Source organism: Hetaerina americana, unplaced genomic scaffold (assembly GCF_022747635.1).
Source record: "Hetaerina americana unplaced genomic scaffold, ioHetAmer1.1.p SCAF_5, whole genome shotgun sequence".
NCBI lineage: Eukaryota > Metazoa > Arthropoda > Insecta > Odonata > Calopterygidae > Hetaerina > Hetaerina americana.
In genome coordinates, this window is record NW_027287095.1 from 44206531 (window position 1) to 44226195 (window position 19665).

Genomic DNA, 19665 nt, shown 5'->3' on the forward strand with positions numbered 1-19665 from the left:
TTGAAATATATTGAAATTAGTATCGGATATATATCGAATTTCCGAAAATACATTTTATTCAAGAAAGAATTAATTTTGTCCTATTATATCATGTTTATAAATGGTTTATCTTTTAGGCAGTCTTTACTAGCAGTTTGGGAATACAAGTATTATGCAGTTCCTAGCTAAAATGTAAACTAATGATTCCCTCTTCACTCGTTCATTTATTAGGTGGAATTTCGGCTTTGGTTGATAGTCATAATGAAGATGAGCTTGGCATACCATAGGGGTCTATCCAGAAACCCATCCGATGGATTCTTATATTTCAAATGTAAGTACGTACATGTGTACCACAGGTTTGATTATAATTGAAATATGTTGAACACTTTAGACAAAGCAAAGAACAATTCAGAAGACTTCGATTTGAAGTCGCCTGCGAGTTTAAAGGACAAACTGTCACCAAATCGACCAACGCGTCGGAAATTTCCCGGAAACAGAAGTTACGTTTTTGTAACTTGGAATTTCCAAGTAATACATTCATTTGCCACCTGTAGTACACTGGCCACGATGTATGCCTCTAGATTGTAAACTCTTGTAGTAATTCTTTTTCAAAAGCAGTCTACGGCAGGGGTTAAGTGCTGCTGCACTTCAAGCTCGCCTAACAAGTTACTAAATACCCGAACACCTCAAAGACCTTTCTTACAGTGGACCATTTTTTAACTCCATATACCTTCTATCTCATTTTAATCCGTTCTTCCTTCATTTGGCTGTGGGATCTTTTAAATATTCGAGGTTGTAAATGTGGCTTAAGGGTATTTTCCTAAGTTTTTACCGGTAAAGTTTATTAACTAGATCTTCTGAATAGCCATTGTTTACTACTAAAGTTTTAAATACATTAAGTTCCTTGTTTATATTGAATTTTATCATAGGGATTGGGGCTAATCGGTGGATCATTGTATGAAATGTCGAAAGCTTTTGGGCAATTTAAAGAAAGGGTAAGGGAACACCGGACATGTGTGTGAAGTGGGAGCATAGCATCTCTCTTTACAAGGCGCCTCATCGAGAATGACCACAGGAGTGACTTTTTGACTGGAATTCTTCATTTTGAGGATAGGGGTCGGGGGCTCGATGCTTTGGAGCAGTTAGAAGGCTTTGAATTACGTCAATGGCAAGGATGAACTTGCCAACAAACATCTGTATCCCTCCCACTCCCCGCTCCCAGACCTACCACTCTTCCAGGTTAACGATTGAAACCGAAAGATGTTTTCTCTTTTCCTAACAGCTACATTTTAACCTTTTTACCCCTTCACCCTCCAGTAACCTCCCTCTCTGACCCCCTATCAGAAGGTATATATATACCAAATTTGCTTCTATGAGGATCATGAACTATGAAGTTCAACGTCGGAACCTGGGTCGTGTTTTTAAATAAATTGCGTGGAATTACAAAGTCAATAATTCCATTTCATTTCAATATACGCGTAATTGGTGTCCGAATAATAACCTGAACCTCTCCATTTAATAATCTTTCCACAGGGAGGTGTTAGAAGATGATTGTTCAATACACGAATTGGCAATCGTATAATTCCTTTCACAAACATTTTTTTATGTTATATTGCTTCTTATGTGTAATGCACATGCGGTCCATGCCTAATTGATTTTAATATGGTAATTCTTCAGGAGTGGCCGTTGCACATTGACCTATTCAGTTCGCCGACAACCGCGACCTGTGTAATAGGTCGTGGTTGTACAGTATGTTTTCAAATAGTCTGTTGTTCCCTATGTCACAGATAGAAGATGCTTTAAAGTATTGGTGGCTTGCAGGGTCTATATAAATTAAAAATAAATAAATTTAAAGTATTACCCCCATCGTACTACGGTAGGAGAGATCATGCTAGTAAAATTAGAGAGATTAAGTGTAGAACAGATAGATTTAAGATGCCATTTTTTCCACGAACGATAGGGGATCATATTAACATTGTTTGACCTCGGTAGGGTCATAATATATAAATTTGATATATATATATATATATATATATATATATATATATATATATATATATATATATATATATATATATACACACACACACACACACACACACACATATATATCAAATAATTTGCCCAGTGTGGCCATTTGATTAATTTAATTTTATTTCTTATTCATTCATAAAACATTACCTCGAGAGACAGTGCTGAAAAAAGTGATATTTTTCGCCAAAATATTAAAGGATGGGTTATGTTGGGCATGCCTCACCGGTACAGTTCTATTTTAGAAACGCCTTCGGTGGAAAGTAAGACTTAGCCTCTGTATGCACGTTTTCTTTCCGTGAGGGAACTGAATTTCGTAATCAAAATTCATAAGTACTTTAAGGTGAAATGATCTTTATTGGATAACTTCTTCCTTTATCATTTTTCTCAATGTTCCCTTACGAGTCACCCGAATTATTTTTATTCTGTGAATGTTGATATAAATTACAATGAAATGCGACGTAAGCCCAGCACTGCTCTTGGATGATCTTAGGCCGATTTTGGCGTCAGAGCGTAGTTTGTTTTGGTTCGAAGGCGATCACATTGGTGCCAATACATACGTTCATTTTTAGACGAGGATCTTACTGCGTGCCAGGCAACTTAAGTCTCATCATCTGTGTACATATTGTCAAGCGACTCCGTGACAGTTTGATAATCAGTTGGCTCACGGTTGTGCAAGTGCTCTCGAAACGTAGAGGAAAGGAGTAGCCGAATAGGTTTAGTTTCGGCTACTCCTTTCCTCTACGTTTCGAGAGAACTTGCACAACGTTATATATGTGTGTGTATATATATATATATATATATATATATATATATATATATATATATATATATATATATATATATATATATATATATAGAGTTAAAGATAGCGATGGTTTTCCTAACGAAAAAATGGTGAAACCAGTACCTATGGACATAACATTATATTTTTCTCCGTACAGTGCAATTATGTTTTTTATAATGCGATATTTAAGCTCTTTTGACTCGTTTGAAATCATGGGTCATTTGCTGAACTTAAAGTGTGTGACCATTCGTAGTTTTTATGATTCATTATTTTTACTATTCAGCTATGTCTATGTGTAAGTCCCTCGTCGAATATGCACTTAATAACATGTAGATTATATTATAGTGTCTGTAGTTTCAATAATTATTTACTTCGTGACAAACCAATTTGCAATGTAAAGTTAATTTTTGTTTCTTGAGCAAATAATATGCATATTCGGCCATGCGTGGTTCAGCCCCACCTTTAAAACTTCTCGATCCGATGGTATATATATATATGTACGTATATATATATGTGTGTGTTTTTATATATATGTATATATATATATGTGTGTGTGTATATACAGGTATACATATGTATATACATATATATATATATATATATATATATATATATATATATATATATATATATATATATTTCATTTTGAACTAGTAGTTCTTCATTGTCAGCTATAGAATGGAGAAAAATGAAAGAGTAAGTAATAGTTAAAACAAAAAATATTTATGAAATATGAAAAAATAACGTTAAGAAAACCTTATATATATTTACGGAATTCATCTTTATAAATTTAATTATTCTTTTGCCAAAGCGGATCATAAAATCCGCAATTATTTAGGTTCATTACAATTTCAGCAGAAAACCCTTTTGAAATTGAGCGATGGACGTCTTCGCCCAATAAAAAATCTTGAGTGGGAGTATCGTCGAGAGTAGACTATTTCATTTTTACAAATTGTCATTGGAAGATGGAGAGGGGCTTGTTGTAGAGTAGGTGGTCGTTGTTGTAGGGTGGGGTGTGCATTATTGGCAGAGGCAAGATAATTATTTGGTGGTTGTGTCCATCCAAAACTTGACCGGTCGATTACCTAAATGTCATTGATTACTTCGACGATTGACTTGCAGTCCAGTTATTTACCTACGGGATCATTGCCGGACGGGATCATTTCGATGGTTGGCTAGCAAACTAATTATTTTCCTATGGGATCATAGGTGGATGGGATTGTCACATTCCTCCTTCCATGCATGATTAATGGAAAGGGAAACACGGTGTATCGTTGAATTCTGTAATATTTTGCTTTGGACTAATTTCTCTCTACTGTACTACGTACGTAGTCATACTCGTAGATATAATTGGTTATCCTCGTATATTTCTTTGATTAAGTCGTTCTTGATAAGTAAGAACGTGATTGCTTAGCAATAAAGGGCCCAAGAAGTTTGTTTTTGTACCACGCATTTCGTTGTGTTGAGTAAAATGTTTTGATTTGGATTTTTCTATTATATTTTCCATTCATGATAATATTGAAGAAAAATGAAGGATTTTCAAGTAAATGCAAATCCCTAACAAGTTTTCCACTGAGTTCTCGAAAACTTATGTATGCTTGACTCATATCCCTAAATAGTCCTTTAATTAAATCCCGGCTGAGTATCCAGTGCTTAGTATTAATAAGAACGCTATGACAGTATTTAAATATCATTATACCTGATTAATACGCACCTTCTTATCTAATAGATATAATTGATTAATAGGCGCAAAGCCTATTATTCAAGCCCGGGGGGGGGGGGAGAATGCAATTATAATGTGAGGGTAATAAAAAAGGATTAAAATAAGCGGTTCAAATCTTCATCGTTTTCTAAATGTTTAGAGCGTGGTAGTAAATAAAGTTGAAAGAGCGAGCATAAGGTGATGGGTGTACGTAAGGAGGGAGGGTCAAAGGGAGAAAGAAAATTTGTGGGTGTGAAAGACAAAGCATGCTTCATGGTCGGCTCACTTCAGAGAGCCAATCAATAGATGTCTCTGGTAGGTCCGTTTTGCATTTAGAGGTTGTGGCGCCGACGATGACAGCACGAGACAGTGGGCTAGGCCATGTGAGGCCAAGGGTCTGGTTCAACATGTCGAAGTAGAAAATTACAGAGATCACGTATAATAATTTGTTTTATCTAAAATAATGTGACCTTCTCTTCATACCTGGCCAATGATTTAGTCTATTACTTTTACCTATGGCGCGATAATAACATAACTTTGACGAAATGAACACATTCATCCCGCAGCCCTTTTTACTGCGACACTTGTGGTTTCCCTGAAATTTTTGTGACTAAAAAACTCGCAGAGCTCGGATTTCCTCAGCGGTGCCAATAGACCACCCAGATTTGAACCAGATGTTTTTTCGGACCGTAGTCGAACGCCGTAGCCAACAATATATTTTGGTTGGAAGTACAATTTTGGCCCAAGCAAATTCACTAAATTTTTGGTACGGAGAGCATTAAATTTTTACCCATGGGTGTTCAAATGGCTTAGAGAGTAAAGCCTCAGAAACGAGAAGGTAAGAGAAGTTAGTTAATTCATTTATTGGTTGTTCAGTGGACCACGATGACGAATGATGCACGTTGGGATGCATATGCCACGGGGGCAATCTCTGGTTCACTCTGTTGAGCTCAAGAATTTAATACGACGAAGGCGGTTTTGAAAAGGCGTTCGGATGAAGGATACGGGGAGAAGAGTCTGCCAACAAAAATATTATTTTTCATAGAAAAATATGACACTGAAAAGTCACATAACGTTGATCAGGTGATATATATATATATATATATATATATATATATATATATATATATATAGTAACACACAATATAGAAACACAAAAAAAGAAGAACACTCACACGTTATTTCTTAAAATATTATTTTTCATAGAAAAATATGACACTGAAAAGTCACATAACGTTGATCAGGTGATATATATATATATATATATATATATATATATATATATATATATATATATATATATATATATATATATATAGTAACACACAATATAGAAACACAAAAAAAGAAGAACACTCACACGTTATTTCTTGATATTTCGACGGAATCATTCCGTCTTCATCGGAAGATATAGAAGTCATTACTTCTATATCTTCCGATGAAGACGGATTGATTCCGTCGAAATATCAAGAAATAACGTGTGAGTGTTCTTCTTTTTTGTGTTTCTATATTGTGTGTTACTGTGTATTGTACTATTCGGCACTTCCGTGTTACGTCTACGAAAGCATATATATATATATATATATATATATATATATATATATATATATATATATATATATATATATATATTATTAGGTAGTCTACCGGTTAAGGTTGGTTTTTGGATGGACATAATTATTAATTAAATAATTTGTGACCCCTAGCAAAACACTGCATCCTACTCTACATCAGGTCCCTCTTCAGCTCTGAGTACTTCCTTCCTCCATTCATCCCGTCCAACATCCCTATCCTGTTCCTTCCCTTTCCTCGTTTGCCTAACATTCTCCCCTCAATTACAGTCTTCAACATCCCTCTGCCGGCCAATACCCCCTTCATCCACTTTTCCTGCCTCCATAGGATTTCTCCCAACAAACCCCTCTCTTCGCCCACCATACCAAGTACTTCCTCATTTGTTTTCTTCTCGGTCCATTTCACCTTCTCCAGTTTTTTTAGAAGACAGTCAAGGACTTACCAAAGCTCACGTGCATACCTACCTGTCCGTCAAAAAACCCAATTCACAGGTGGTGGATTCAGAGAGAGGGAGGGAGAGATAGAGAGCGGCCCATCGCTCACGTGGCCCGTGCAGGATGAGCAAGAGGACATCAGAAAACCTGACTTGCAGCACGGGGTAGTCGGCGGATCCCATCGACGGGCGTGGTTGTGTGCCTGCGGATATCTCGGGTGGAACAGCGCTGGGAGGTTGAGGCAAAGGAGAAGAATGAGAAGGAAATAAGGCCGGCAGAATGCGGGGACAGAGGACGAGGTGGGGAGGCGACCGAGGGGAAGAAGGGAGTGAAATCTGGGCGTGCTCGGAATCCGAGAGCGTACACGCCGAGTGGGAGCTAAAGAGGGAGAGCGTGGTGACAGAGAAAGGAGTGGGCTAGGAGTGTGTGCATGTGTGTGTGTGTGAGAGAGAGAAAAAGATATATATGTGTATATATATATATATATATATATATATATATATATATATATATATATATATATATATATAAAGAGAGAGAGAGAAATAGGCCAGACAACCACTCTATCGCGGCGGAGTGGGAAGACTTTGGTGTCCCTCATCGTCTTTAACTCATCACAGCGGAGCGAAAGAGGGAGAAAGAAAGATGGAGGAAGAACTGTCGAGGGTGGGAAAACAGGTATCGGCTCCAATTCTCATTTCATAAACTAATTTCCGTAATGCAGCACTGGAGCAGAATGTATTCGCACAGAAATATCTTTCTACTTGTCGGTTTAGAGTATGTAATTTCAACCTCGATTTTAACCAAAAAAACATTTTTGACTCGAACGAAAAGATTTGTTTCTCAGGATTGTCATCATGGGATATTCTCAAGTTGAATTTTTGCATTCTAACTGGTCATGTAAGGCTTTCCTTTGCGAGGTTAACTCTGAGAAAAAGTAGAACGTACCTTTTGGTCATTGGGCGTCTATTGGGACGGAGAATACTGAGGAAGAATCAATCAATGGGAACCGCTCCGTTATTCGCCCTGTATCTAGTTTTTTCTTTGATTCAGCACCGAGATGCCAGATATCGTGTATATTAGGTATCAAAATAATAATATAAAGGCAGTACATTTCTGAAGACCGAAGTAACCATATAAGCTTTGTGTTGCTCTTTTTATTGAGAGCTCTGCAAGAGAATTTAGCCGATCAGATTACGATAATAGCAGTTACCTGCACTTTAATTATGCATGTTCCCTATTTGATAGGAAATTTATCTGTGTATCTCAAAATTGAAATTGCGAGTTGTTACATTAGTTTAGCCGTGAAAGTTGTTTTGAAGTTGGAATTCAATTTGAATTGCAAAGAGGGAAAAATAAGACTTTAAGGTTATTTAGATTTGGAACAGATTACTGCATACTAAAGATCGACTCACCATCAGATGCATGCTAGGAATATCTTGTCGTGTGATGAATCTCACGAACTCACTGTGATATTTGGCAGATAAAATATATCGCGGCTGTGCACTATCAAAATACAATATTGTTGTATTGAATGCATTCCGTAGGTAGCTATTTAATACGTCAGGATAGAAATCTCACGCAATATTCATTCAAAAGTCAGCATAATACAGAAGGTAGAACATGTTGATTCTATTGTCATTATCATGGGTTTTCAATCCGGAGATTCGGTTTTTTGTATCTCTCCCAACCTTCTTATTTGACGGTCTATTTACTTTCATAATTACATTTTGGCTACATTTTATCTGTAAGATTTTTTTAATAGTACACATTTCTCAATCCACCTCAATGCTATTTCATTTTGGCTATGCTTATAATTCATATATTGCGTCTTAGAAAAGTTTTTCCCTAACACAGGTTTTTCCGTGAATATTGCGAAATAAATGAAGACATTTTCAAATATTTCTGGAGAAAGGAACGATTGTGGGATGGAGATATTGAAATTCGGTGTCATCAAGTCTGGTATTAAAAATGAAAAAGTAATTTTTGCGACTGTTACTAAGATATTTTTCTTGGCCTCAGAATTCATTTATAATTTACACTATTTTCCTTTAATTGGATTCAGATTTTCTCGAATAATATCAATTTTCAGGAAATGCGGGAAACTTGATTACTTGCAAAACCTAAACATTCTTCACCATTTTCGAGAGGTAAAAAAAGGAAGATGGGCAGGTAATGATGCGCAGGACTGCATGATTTTACGACTGTCGGTTCGCAACACCAATATTGATTTATCGAGCGTTGACTTTGTAGTGTCTGAGCACTAACTAAAAACGGTGTAAAAAAGCAGCCAGAGAAATATTTTTTAATCATTGGGTAAATAGGAGAATATTTTTTTTTCATCAAGTGCGGGTCGACCATCTTTCTAAAAATATAAAGAAACGCTCCTTGAGTGAATGAGCTAGTTTTCAAGATACTATTGCGACAGAGGCGTTCTGCATTCTCCAGTAGTTTGTGCGATTTTGTTCGTCCCTCGCTTAGAATTTGGCCATGAATAAATATCATGTTTCGGAGGGGGATAATTCGCTGGTACAGGCGTGTATTTGAGTCTTTTGCACATTTCGTTCTTCTTCTTGCGCGAAACGAGAAAAACCTTTAAGAAGAAAATATATGCTTGACTTATAAATAAACACGAGTTAAGATCCTGATTACGTGTTTTGGTCAGTCTACTTTGGAGCCAACAAAAGCGGTATATTTTTCAAAAGTGAACGGCGATTGCTAAGGTTAGAATTTTATATAATATTATTATTATTATTAGGTAATCTACCAGTTAAGGTAGGTTTTTGGATGGACACAGCTACTAAATAAGACATTTTGTGACTCCTAACAAAACACAAAATCCAGCATCCAACTCTATATCAGGTCCCTCTTCATCTCTGAGTACTTCCTTCCTCCCTTCATCCCGTCCAACATCCCTATCCTGTTCCTTCCCTTTCCTCGTTTGCCTAACATTCTCCCCTCTATCACAGTCTTCAACATCCCTCTGCCGGCCAATACCCCCTTCATCCACTTCTCCTGCCTCCATAGGATTTCTCCCAACAAACCCCTCTCTTCGCCCGCCATACCAAGTACTTCCTCATTTGTTTTCTTCTCGGTCCATTTCACCTCCTCCATCCTTCTCCACACCCACATTTGAAAACCCTCCAGTCTACATCTATCCTCCTGCTTCAATGACCACGTTTCCGCGCCGTACATAGCTACGCTCCATATCAAAGTTTTTACGAGTATTTTCTTAATATCCTTACTCAACGTCCCTGTCATCAACTCCCTCCTCCTTGTGAAAGCCTGTTTGCCTAGCGCAATTCTTCTCCTTACGTCCCTACTATTTTGACCGTGTTGGTCCAAGACACTTCCGAGATACGTAAACTGTTCTACCTGCTCTAGTTTTTGCCCTCCTATTTTAATATTTAGCTTAGCCTTTTTCTTTCTAGAAAATCGCATAACCTTTGTTTTATTAATATTGATTCTCATCTCATACCTGTCGCACTGAATTTCCAATTAACTCAGCAATGCTTGCAACCCCTTGGCTGACTGACAAACTAAAGCTTGGTCATCAGCGAAACTAACTGATTTTACGAATTCCCTGCCCACTTCCATTCCTACCTCGAGTTCTTCCCATGCCTCTTTAATCATTTCCTCTGCAAACAGGTTGAACAGCAACGGTGATAATGGGCAACCCCGCCTTACACCTCTTATATGTTGTTAAATTGCAGCTGTGAAAATTTAAAAAAATATTCAAAATTATGGAGGTTTTAGCTATAATGCCACTTATGTTCCAAAGTTATGTTCATCCTCCCTGTTTTAAAAAAACTCAATGCTCGAGTCCATCTCCAACACTAATAGAAATTTTATTGGGGCTTGCATGAGAGTTCTCACATGTATTTTTGATCACTAAAATCAATGAGTAAATGACAAAAATACATTAAAAGTAGGCATTAATGTTCGTGCGCATTACTCAGTCGTTTTTAATCCACTCAGAGAATGCACTTATTATGCGCATTAATGTTTTTGCACTAATGCATTAATATTCATAATGCATATGCTCGTAATTTTTAATGACGAGAAAGGCTGAATTGTTGCTTTAGTAAAGGGAGGAAATCGAAGTGATAGAATTCGCTATTGCTAACATATCACTTTGCCATATTTGTTGGATGGGTGAAGAATGGAGAGAGATATTGTTGTCCGTGCGACTAAAATTGAATGAGAAACTCATTAGAAGAAATATTATGTGAGGTCCTCAGGATAGAGCGGGTCAGCTGGAATCACCAACTCTAGATGACTATTCATTTACTTTTAGCTTTATTAGATACATATAAGCAATAACTGCCATCAGTGGTTGTGCATCGCCCTTTCAGTCATGGAAGGACAATTCTGCATATTTTTTTCCAAATTTTTATTGGGAAACCTTCGCTGTTTGCTATACTCCTTATAGTACATGAATAATTTTACTGCTTATTAACTAAAAGATTTTCGCGTAATAGAAATAAATTTTCTCCCCAACATCTGATAAGTCTCAAATAAAAAATCGCATGAGACAATTTCACCCTACAATTCACTGGCCGGATTATTTTCAAGAACGCTATTTTGTGATACATGCAAGTTTTTTTTAATGGTCGGATATGTAATGAGACTAAAAGCCGTACCGATGTCGGGAATAAGGTTTCTGATAGCATGTGGAATATGGAAAAAATAAGTCTATGGAAAAAATGAATCTAAATCAGCGAAAATAGTAGTGTATAAAAGTGAGCATACCCCATATCATTTAAGGAAGCGAAACTGAGTATACCGGGATAAGCATACATTGCGACTAAATGTAATGAATATGGGGTATTTGAGGAATGCATGTAGTGAAAATAGAAGGGCCGGGGAGGAGAGGTTGGGTTATGTAAGAATGTAGATTGTTGCCGCTGGTTATACTACAAAAGCGTGAAATATTTGAGATAAGCTGGTTTGGTCACATTTAAAGAATGGATGAGAGTCGATCCACCAAACAGATGAGAGAAGATAAAACACAATGGAACGCGTAAAGGGAAAAATTCGTGGGTGCATGTGATTGAAGCCACTCTCCAGGCAATGAAACGTGACTCCGGGACATAAGATTAAACAATAAATGAATGTCACAGAGGCGAAAGAAGTGCGTAGGATATTAATGAAAGAGAGTAAGTTTCCTGAAATACGTTACAAAGAATGAGGCTTTTTTGATTTTGCCCACATCGAAGGGGAAAGGCATGAAAGCACCTACGTGGTTGTGTTACTGTTGCCCCTCCCCAAGTGGAATAAGCAATTCCAAAATTGTTTCCAAAGGGTGACTTTTCATTATCGTTCTTTTAATTTTGTTTTTTTACCGGCCTGAGCGTTGTCTGAGATTCTCGCTTGGTAGCTTCTGCCGCCCTTATTATTTTGATTAGAGAATGTAATTAAAAAAAAGAAAAGAATTGGGAGAGATGTTCGAAATTTAAACATTGATAGAATCAACTCTTTGGCTTACTTTATCTCAACAAACTAATTTTATGACAATTAAAATCGAAAGGTTTAGGAGGGTTTGGTAATGTTATCCTGGATTTTTGGATGCTCTTTGTATCCATTTTCATAAAAAATCGACACTTGGCAAAATCCATTTTTCATATAGTTGGCGCATAATCACAAGCTAAGATATTAGAAAAAGACAGTAAGATGAAATCATTGCGATACATACTATTCTATTACGAAAGATAAGAAATCCAAATGTATACCTTGGCTTTTTGAAATAAAAGCAATACTATCCTTAAAATTCTGCATGAAAAACTTTATAAACAAAACTTTAAGACTATTATATCATAAATTGAAGGAATTCCTGATAGTGTATGATAGTTTTCAAACATTTTAAATTGCTGAATGCCGTACCTTCTGCAAAAGAAGCACAGCTTTACCAACGGTGAATGTTTTCAGCCCTAAGGTAACTTATTGGACAAAGCGCAATTTTTTACGTTTATTGCTAGTGTAGGGTTCGTTTTCATAGGTACAAACCGATTCGCAAGCCTACTAAACCTGTCGAAAATTTAATATAAATTAAAAAAAACATCCTTTTTTATACAAATAAAGTGGCTGTAACGCATTTATTTTTAATACTTTCATCTACAAAAGGAAACCGCAAGAACTTTGTTTGACTAACTTAATAGGTATTAAATAAATTAACATATATTTAATTTATTAATTTAATTTTCAAAATGCCTTTCAGGGTGTAATGTGCACATGAATAGCAAAGCGATACAACTTTCCATTATTATGATTCTATCGAGAATTTCGCCACCCTTTCGCGGTTGCTTCATCCGTTGCGGTTAGCGGGGAAATGCTTATTGAAATGATTTCGCATGAATCATAATGGTTCACTGTCCAGGAATCAACCGTTATCATCGAAAAATACATCAAGCGAGTTTGTGACTCCACCCTGAAATTCCAATATTTTGGTATCTCCATGGAGCGCGGGCTATGACGTTGGAATGTAGTTGGAATCGGAGTATCGCGTGAAATTAAGCACGAAATGATATTTCTTGGGTTTCCTTTTGCCTCCGGAGGGCGTTCCCGAAAACCTTCTCTAAGAATTTGAACGGCCTTGGCCACAGTTGCCCGAAAGCACGCAACAAGAATGGGAGGGACTCAAAAGAGGAAGGACATGGGGGGGCAGGGGGAGTTGCATCCAGTCGTAGGCATTATGATGATGGAGGGTTCTAGTTCGCTACACTACAGGAGGGAGGAGGAGAGGGAAAAGCAAGCCTCAGACGGTCTAAAGGAAAGAAGTGAAGTCCGGAACCCCTCTTTGAAGATCACTGAGAACAGGTCGGGGGATGGAGGTGAATTGACGAGATCAGAGTGAGGTCACCAAGGACTTCAAAGGACGTCCTATGGAAATGCATTGTGTCAGTTACCATGGGCTTAAGTATTTTGTCGACAAATTGTTTATTTAAGGGAGGTTGTCTTTTCTCCATATTCAAATGTTGATTTACAAGAATAAAAATAAGCAGTGTAAACAGTGGCGCAAGAGTCTAAAGGGTAAGGAATCATTTAAAATTTCATAAATTTGGAGAGAGGATTAGGAAAGAAAAGGGTTAGAAGTATGCAAATGTATACTTGCTTAAACGGCAACCATAGTCCTGTGTTCATGCATTCGCTATTGTGAGATATTGTCTGACTAATAAAAAACAGAAAGTATCATTGAAGAGTACGCACTTGGACCTTACTCAATGAACGGGGGCTGATTGTGAAATTTCTATTCAAAAAGATTTTTTTCTGTTTTTTTTCTATTGAATGATGATGAGTCAAAATCTTTTAGAGTAGTAATTTATGACCAATCGGAGACAAATCCAAAATGGATATTGAGACGAAAAAGAATTATGGATTACTTTATTTTCTTTCATACTATATGTTTTCCAAAGGTCAAGACCGAGCTAAATCATTTTCTCGCCCCCACGAATGGTACAATCATCCTACATATTCTAAATTCATCGGTACTAACCAGAATGGGCAAAGTTACAATTTTCCAATAATTTTTTCTAACATTCTCATTATCTGTCAAGAGAGTAGCTCTATGATAGCATTCCTCTGTTTATTTAATTGACAAAAACGGAACTTAACAATTCTCTAATAGATTTTCTGTCTTAATTGTATTTCTCAAAGTTCAAAATTAATTAAATTGCTTTCTCACAAAAGAAAACGGTATATTGACCAAAAATCATGAAAATCCATTGGAAGAAAAAGTTTAAGCTTTTTAATTATTTTTATATCTAATTGCCGCTATAGCTTTCGGCATAGTAGCTCAACAATGGTATTTGTTTAGTTGCTTGACAAAAACGAAAGGAAACGACTTTTAGTGAATGATAATACCCCCCTCAATGAGTTTCCCCAGTGACCCAGGGGAATCGCTTTCTCTAATCCAAAAAAGTCAACACCTCATTTCATTAAGTTTCACAGGCCAGAATTCAAGGTGTAAATCACACTTTAGCATAGGACAATGCTTTTTTTTGCTTTTGATAACTTAAGTTTTAATTTTTTGCTTTTTGACCCAAAAAGGTTTTTACTCTGTTTACAACTTAACCCAAGTTCATTTGAAACGTTTTGAATTCAGTTTTGTATTAACCTGGAAATTTTTCTCATGTTTTTTTGAACAATACTTTCCTGCAAATGGAAGGAAAACAAATCTCGGGGAAGACAAATCTCTCGATAAGTGAATGCGTAATCACCAGCTCAAGGTCTATATGTTATGAAGTGAAGTTTCAAATTTAGTATTTTCCATAAATTATTTATGTTTAAGGCTTTGGTCCAAAAATAAAATTTTCTAAAGGTGAGACATAATTAATTTTTTATGCCCAAATGAATTTCCTTTAACTATGGTATTTAGTAAGCTATCGTGCTGCAGAAGATGTCCAATTAGTTTCCGTTTTCTTCTCGTAAGTGTCCTTCATGATCTTCTCTGTGAAGTATATTTTCATGTGATATTTTTCCTGTATATTTTATTTTAATCATTCGTTGGTTCCATTGCCTTCAGCCTCCTTTTCACTGCCCCGCCCCTATCGTCCACGTCCTTCATCCGTAGAAAAGAAAACTCAGCCTTAGGACATGACATTTAATGAAAATTGTTAGAGTCGCTCACGTCAAAACATTTTAATTAATTAAATTACACCCAATTAAAATGTTTTTTTGAACCCTCAAGTTCATCCCTCAAATGAAATTTTCCGAAGACATAACATTGCACTTATCATGCCCAAAAACCTAAAGATACTAAACTTAAAACTTAAAGATGCTAAATCATTTTTATAGGAAGTAAATTGACTTCACGACCAGTCATTTTAAGAGCGCGAAGTTTCCCTATCGCCTTTATCACGCGCTGTGAGTTGGAAAACTGAGGCGATCCTTTATAAAATATATTACTATTGGTATTCTATCCGTTAAGGTAGGTTTTCTATGGACACAGCCTATACAATTGTGGAACAATTAATTTGGTTGCCTCTTCTGATAAGAAATACAACCTGACATCTGACACTACAGAAAGTCCCTCTTCCGTTCTGCATATTTCCTCCCTCCCTTCCTTTTTTCTAACATACCTATTCTAGTTCTTGCACTTCCTTGCTTGCCTAAATTGCTCCCCTCTATTGCCATCTTCAAAATATCATTGCCTATGAAAATGCTCTGAATCCATATTTTATGTCTCCTTTGGATTTCTCCCAATAATCCTCACTCTTTCCCCACCACGCCTACCACTTCCTTGGTTGTTTTCTTTTCTCTTCATTTTAACTTTTCCATCTTTCTACAAGCTCTCATTTCAAAAACATCCAATCTACACTCGTCATCTTGCGTCATCCATCATGTTTCCGCGCTCTACAAAATCACGCACCATATTAATATTTTGTTCTGCAAAAATATATGCAGGCTAAGACTATAGTATAAACTCATTTTTCTATTAACGCCTATTTGAAATCCTCATCCTCGATCAATAATTGTGTTAACACCCGGTCACTATAAAGCTGGAATAAAAGAGAAGGAAAGGAAGAATTGAATAGTCGGTAATTAGAAGTAACCGTTGCTATTGGAAGTAAAAATTGCTAATGGCTATTCCTAAAAAAAAAGCGGGCAACGAGTATGACAAGCCCACGATTTGTATGCGTGCAAAATGGATGCTCAGATAGTGACTTAACTAATAAAGTGACTGATTACTCTTTAAGCTCATCCCGCAAATGACTCAAATCATGCAAATACAGGAAGATATTATGCTTGAATGGAATGCTGTTAGTTGTTTTGTGATCATACAAAAATTTAAGAACTCTGAATAATGAATAATTAAATGAAAGGACTATGCCTAGTAAAATAATGGTAATATAACTAATAATTAGATCAGGAAAAGGTTAGATTAGAAAAAGTTAAGAGTAATTAATAATTGGATACGAACAAATTATTAATTTCGAGGCACACCTCTTATTTACTTGTATTATTAACGGTCTCATACTACAGATTGGCGGTTTGCCTCTCTACCCCGTTGGAAAACTTGTCTCGTTTCTCGGCGACCTTAGATTCAAAATTCGAATTTTTTTTGTTATTCGAAGTCCGCCTTGAATGAGATCCTAGGATGTATAGTTATTATGTGGTATCTGTAAAACCAAGTCCCTGCACGTTAGCGACTCTCATTTTGTTTTTATTACCTAATTTAAACACCCGGTAATAATCATATTCCTTCATCTTTCATATTTTGTATCATGTTCAACATATCTCTTGATTTAGCAATAAGTGAAGAGTAGTTACCTCTTTAAAAGTTGCAAGAAACCCAGAAAGAAAAACCACCAAAGCCTTGTTCAGAAATTAACTATCCCCTATACTCGTATACGTATAAATCTAAATTATGCAGAAGAAACTCAGAGTGAAAGAAGGCTTGGCTTTAAATATGATAGAACAACTAATGGAACGTTACAATCCCTTTATGAAACATTAGGGTCAATCTTTGTGCGTTCATTTGACCAGAGCGGGGTTACTTTGATTATGATTTAGCACATTTTATTTTTTTACTTTTCAACAAATACCGCCTACGATTTCCGTGTGTGTTGGCTTTTTGCAGAAGTTGTGAACATCTGCCGTGTGGTTTTCTTCAGAAGTGGTTTTCAAAGCTCTTTCACATATTAGTTTGTTAAAAAAATTATTTCTCAATCATGGAACAGCCAAAGTACAGGAAAAGATGGTTGCAAGACTAATAAGGGGTCAAAGAGTAAGGCATTAATATTAATGATCTAGTCGCCGATATTATTGGCGAGTCCTTTCGGCTCTTCCTCACTCATTTATCCTCTCCGGCAGATGCCCTGATGGACTGATCCTCTCGGCGATGAAAATCTAAAAGCTTGTGCTAGTCTCAGACACCTCTCCTACAACATGAAAATAGTGCTAGTGCTTGTTGTTTCGAATATGGATTAGCAAAGAATATATCAGACATCTAATTAGTAAGTAAAAGGCAATTATATACAATCTTGGGTTTCCAACCATTCTTGACTGTTGGATTTTTATTCCATCGGAAAGTAGGAAGGACGTACTTGGTATCACACGGTGTCTGAATACAGAAAGACAATTTCCACTGAGAAAACATGAATTGTGCCCTATTTCATTAGTAGGGTTTTACTTTGCCACTAATAGTAATAGCTTGGCTCTCTGCTGCTATTCATTTTTGGCCAAAAAAAAAGTAAGAGGAGAAGTTTTATGAAAACCAATAGCTTTGGAAGTTGAAATGGCAATAAAATGGCAACATAAAGCCAATGTAGGAATTAAGATGATGTAAGAATCATTTACTAAACTTTCTTAATAATTTTTCTTCAAATAGCGCACTCATTGTTGTTTTCTCGAATATGAAGTTTCTTATCTTGATGAAGCAATAATTGTAACTCAGACTGATAATGTACTTGTATATAAGAAATTCCCAAGTACCACATATCGGTTAACAACGTGTATCTATGCTCTCTGTAAGAAAGAGTGCCGTCTTTATTTCAATTTCTGGAAATTCTCATTGCTACAAACCTTTGGTATACAGCTAACAATCATGTAATATATTAAAATTCAATTCGTGTAATGTTACATTAGTCATTTTTCATGCTTCACCGCCATTGTTATTTCTAATGACTAGTTATAATTAACCACAAAAAAACCAATGAGATTCTATAGAAGTAGGTAAATTTAGTGTAACATAAAAGTAGGAGGGAATTGACAAGAGTAGGTGCGGTAGTTTGTGTAATTGGGCAGTATTTTAACGGAAAAAGGGGTTTAACATTAGAGATGTTAGGAGAAGAATTGGGTTAACAAAAAAAAACATGCACAAGAAGGAAATTGATTTTAGGTACTCTCGGTAAAGATTTGAAGAAAAGGTTAGCATAGACTTAAATATAGAGCGCAGTGGTTTATAGGTGTGAAAAAATGGCCTTAAAGGATGGGAGTGTAGATGGGAGGCTTTTGGGGTGTGAGTGTGGTGAAGAGCGCAGAGGGTAAGTTGGCTGGAGAGGAGGACAAATGCAAGAGTTTTAAACGGAGTGGGTGAAGAGAGGACATTTCTGGAGGAAATATGAAAAAGATAGTGGAAGTGGACAAAGAAAATCCCGAAACGTAGTGATATACTCAGAGTTTAAGAGGACGCCTCGATAGCTTAACTGGCTAAAGCACTCGATCGGATATTGAGGGATCTGGGTTCGAATCCCAGTCAAGACGAATGATTTTTACACTCTGAAATTGTTGCATTGTAGTGATATTCTGATGGCGGTGATAGAAGAGAGAATCTTGGGCAAGCGGAAGAGAAGGAAGTGATAAGCTATTCTATTAAGAATGAAGGCAGGTAGAATTTACGAAGAAATGAAGAAAGGCATAATGTAGGGCCAATGAAAGATTTTACCAAAAACGTAGCAGTGAAGAGTCGTTAGGGATCGTCGAAAATCTTCCTTAAATAGGTAAAATACCTTGAATAAAGTGAACTGGTTTTAAAATACGACATTGTTAGAATTTAGTTCAAAATGGTCCTAATCGCCTTCCGTAGCTCTTACAATCGGAAACTACTGGTATCAATTACCTTACTCTTATTTTTTCACCGAATTCACAGCATCAATCTCTTTAAATGACTCAGTTTAATCTAAATCGTTCTCGGTATTTTCTCCACCTGATTGGCATTCTCTTCAACCAATTTATGGGAGGAAATAGGAGAAAGAGAAGGAGGGGAAGAAGTGGGGGGAATGTGGAGTTGAACGAAGGAGACGCTTCCTATCATTCCTCCGACGGCCTCCAGCTCCCCTTTCTGGTAAGCAATCGCCAAATCAACCCGAGATAAATCCTCCCCGCCCTTCAGTAATCCCTTTCTAGAAATCCCGTTCTCCATTACATCTCCGGGTCATGTTTCCCCTTCTGGTAAACTCCTTCCGGGGGTTTCACACCCTCGCCCATTAGACCCCACTCGAAAGGAGGCAGCGGTGGCTAACGTGGGCTGATCCACGTGGCGGGCAGTATCTTGAGTGCTCGATGATCACAAAAGGTGTTTGCGTGTGAAGAGCATCATCATCGAGGATGAAGAGGCGTAGGGAAAAACCGTGAGTCTCGCGTGGCACTAACAATAAGCGTGGAACAAGGAAAGATCGTTTTAACAGATTCAGCTCAAAAGGTAGGAAATTCCTATTAAA